We start from the raw sequence: 4,434 nt of genomic DNA, 5'->3' as shown, positions 1-4,434 counted from the left end.
TTTTTTNCTCATGGAATGTTGTGTGAGCATCTATACAAGACCCAAAAACTGCCATTGCCTTGGAAGCGAAGGCTTGAGATATGCATTGGAGTTGCTCGCAGTTTACACTATCTCTACACTGGTACCAAGCACACTATTATCCACCGAGATGTTAAGACAACTAACATTCTCTTGGATGAGAAGTGGGTTGCCAAGGTTTCCAATTTTGGCTTGTCAAAAATGTATCCTACTTTGGATAAGAGTCATAAGACACATGTAACCATAGTTGTTAAAGGTAGTTTTGGATATTTGGATCCAAAGTACTTCTTGCTACAACAACTAACTGAAAAATCTGATGTTTACTCATTTGGGGTCATTCTTTTTAGATCTTGTGTGCTCTGCCAGTATTGGACACAACACTTCTAGAGGAGCAAGTGACTTGGCAGAGTGGGCTGCACAATGCCATGAGAAAGGTATTCTAGATCAGATGATTGATCCTTATCTAAAGGGGAAGATTGCAACCGAATGCTTCAAGCGGTTTGCCGAGATTGCAATGAGGTGTGTGGCTAATCAACGCATCGACAGGCCATCTATTTATGATGTGTTGTGGAACCTTGAGTTTTCTTTACAGCTACAGGGGAATATAGAGGAGAGTAACGAGGGTATTGGTGAAGTGCACATCAAGGAGAAACCATTTGTACCTTATAAGTCAAAGACCGAACCCCATGCATCCCCAGCATTTGATGTCATGGAGGTCCATTTTCTCATGAAGTCACATGTCAACAGCCTAATGGTGGCCCTCTTTAGACCGGGTTTTTTTAGCGAGCAAGTTTGAAACTCTTAAATCTAGACAACTCATGGTTGTTAGTAGCTATCATTTCACTCTAGGCCTATAAGAAAAACCCAATAACAAAACAAACGGGCATCAACATTCAGCAGTAAGACCCTTTATCTAAATGAGAATAAATGTCTGCAATGTGAGCAAAGTTTTAAATTTGTTCCCTAATAACTGTTCTAGTTTATCTATTTGGGACGGAATATTTCAATAACACGCATTTCACTGTTACATTTCTGAAATAATTAAATAATGTAAATTTATTAATGCAGAACAATTATAAATATCTTAGCCCTTGGCTATCCACCCATGATCCAATAGTCTTATTATAATTGATTAACAATTAATTTGTCATATCTCTCCCAATGCAAACTAAAATGGTTCAAAAAATAACTGAAATTGTGTGTGTATGCGTGTGTGTGTGTGTGTGTGTGTGTGTGTGTATTACCAATTTCTTTGAAAAGTTTAAAACTTACTGGGAGAGGGAGCATTGTGATTTAAAACCTATAGAAAATTTTAAAATTTGATCTTAACCATCTAATACATCTAGGGTCTACTTGGACCATTGAATTAAAACATGAATACCCAAATTTTGTCTTATAAAAAGCGTACTTTTCATGGGGGGAGGCTTTTTGAGACAAATTTCCTGAATAAGGGTTTTTTTTCTCTCTTTTTTTTTTTTTTCTGTAGAGGTATTTGAACTATTGCAGCTATTACATATGACATATTCATCTACCACAACAAAACATGGTCCAGACAATTTAGTACTTAGAGCTGATATTATGACTCAAATCAAGCACTGACCAACATATGCAATTCATTTGAGACCCTACCTTTAGGATATGAGTTGAATCATCAAAACTAAGGAAAAGAGAGAACTTGAGTATCATGTTTACTTATGACATGTTTCTGGTAGGTAGTAGGCTTTGTACTTAGTGGAAGACAAAAGCAATTAGTCAGATCATGAATTTATAAGTTGAAATTTGTACGATGCAAAATAAAATGTAACATAGCTTCATATAATACTTTTAAAATTAAAATTATATCCCTAAGATTAAAGGTATATCCCATTCTAGCTCTGATTTTTTGTAACCTTGATTACTAATTTTACTTATTAATGAGAATTTGAAACAATTTAGCGCATTCCCCTTTCACACTGAATTTTTGATATATACAACAACGCAACAACAACAATAAAGCCTTAGATCCAAAATTTGGAGTCGATTATGGATCCTCAATGGATTAGTTTATCTCATTCAACTTTCACACTGAATTTTTGATATATGCATCTCATAATTACTCCAAGGAAATAGTATATTATGTACTTACTTATGCATCTAGTGGAGTTCAAGTTCCTTCTTTTCTTTTCTTTTCTTTTTTTTTTTTTTTTTTTTTTTTGAAGCAAAAAATAGGAGTCTTCATGTCCATATTACAACCCGGGCAGGAAGCAGGAGTTCAAGTTCCTTGGATGCGTGAACTCAACTGAGAATTCACTGAGCTCTATGATAACTTAAACATCTCTAAAACGGCGACGTTTAACCATAACATTCTTCACTTTTTGGGTTGGGCTTCAAAGATGACTTATCGTAGGCCCAATTGGTAGTGGTAGTAGCAGTAAAACCTTATTAGTGTAAGCCCAACTCCCAATTTTATTATTCTTTTTTTTTTTTTGGGGAAAACATGGCTTAGACACTTATAGAACAACACCTAACTCTCATGTTAGCAACGTGAGACAAAGCCAAGGAGGGAATCCTTTAGAGAATTTTTTTTTTCTAGGGGTTTTTGGTCAAGTAATTAAGGACAATGAGAATGGTAGATAAAAGTTTTATAAGTGTAAGCCCAACTCCTAAAGTAGCCTATAGGCTCTATACACTTATCTATACTATCTAAAAGATAATTCTCCTCTTTGGACTAGATTTTTATGTGGTTTAAAAATACCCCTAAATCTTATGTTTAATATGGAAAAAACTTGAGGACAACCCGGTAAAAATATATCTCCAACTCCACTTAAAATACTTACAAAATATGACATTTTCCTACTAATACATATCTTCAAAACAAACTTATCCAAATATATATATATATATATTAAAAAGAAAGAAAAATTATGACACTAGACCCAAAAAAAAAGTCTCATCACATGTGCAAAGCGCGTGTGATGAAGCTAGTAACTTATAAGGCTAACATTTAATTCCTTCCTTTACTATGTAGGTTAACTTTATTGTTTTTCTAACTCGATCCAACTATAATATCCATATTAATAAAACAAATGGGGGTTTGATTTAAAATTGTAAACCTACTATGGTTTTGTGAGTGTTGGATTTTATATCTTAAGCACTCAAATCTCTCTCGATTGTGCATTTAAATTTCTAAAATGTCCCTGTAGGGACTCAATTTGGATTGACCCTGGGTGACGGGTCTTTCAGCCCAATAAGCCCAAACAATACATTTATAGAGAGTGGGGTGAAAGGTTTAGGTGCTGGCCGTCGATCACCAAGCATGAATTTTCTTGCAACGAAGAAAAATGCTAAGAGTTTTTCTTTCAAGGGGGAGATGCTCCTCGGCCTGTGGCCGAGGAGGCCTTATCGTTCTCCCTCTTTTTTCTCCCTTGTTTTACTTTACTAACTTTTCTTTTATAGTTTTCATCTTCCTATCCCCTTTTTCCGTCTGTTGATCATCTATTTGCCTTCTTATCTGGCCATCCGTCCCATCAGAGGCCTTATCGGTACTCAAGTGGTTCACTCTGATCAACGTTATCCTGCCAAGGGGTTACCTCCCATTAATGCGGCCAGGGGGAGTTAGTTGAATGCATTAAATGTGAGAATGACAACTTGCTTTGGGGTTAGTCTCTCCCTAAAATCCCCCTCGTCAGGCCGAGGATGAGGTGGTCCTCGGTGTGGATTGGGAAAAGAGGCTTCCTCAATTTAGCTAATAACACCAACAAAAATGGCCTATGCTCCTCGGCCTGGGCCTTGGGCCTGTTTCATGATGGGCCGAGGTTGTGAGGCTCATAGGCCCCATAATAGCCCCTCAAACCCTGCTGCACGTTCCCACGGGCGGGGAGGAGGGTTTTGACACCTGTGGGCTCTCTAGACAAGTCGTCTCACTTCGATTCGTGTTGATGCTGGCGGCTTTTTGACTGCCCAATGCGCGTTTGTAGCGTTTCAAGACTTAATGGGTGCCCACATTAAACTCTGGCGGCACCACTTTTCCCACTTTCAACGGCATGATCTTTTGCCTTTATAAGCAAGCGGTTACATTTGGGGAATTTAAGGGGGAGTATAAATACCTGTTTGAATCGCCTGGTTTCATCATTTTCGCGCTTACAATTATTGATGCATATGATTTGAATCTGGTTGGACTTGTACACTATCTGAATGAGTATCGTCATACTTCTGTAAGTCTTCTTTTTCTAGCGGCCCCGAATTTCCTTGATTTTATTCCTTCTTTTCTTCTTTTAGAACTTTTAGTTGTCTTTGGGGAATGGGTAAGTTTAAGAAGTTGGTCGAGTCCGACGAGATGATGAACAAATTCATTGTCGACTATGGAATACCCAATAATGTGAGTTTGAAGTACTGTGAAGAAGGGGAGTGGTACCTTAAGAGGAGAGAGGGTGAAGT

The sequence above is a fragment of the Quercus suber genome, unplaced genomic scaffold (assembly GCF_002906115.3).
Source record: "Quercus suber isolate HL8 unplaced genomic scaffold, Cork oak 2.0 scaffold_149, whole genome shotgun sequence".
Lineage (NCBI taxonomy): Eukaryota > Viridiplantae > Streptophyta > Magnoliopsida > Fagales > Fagaceae > Quercus > Quercus suber.
This window is presented reverse-complemented; position numbering follows the sequence as displayed.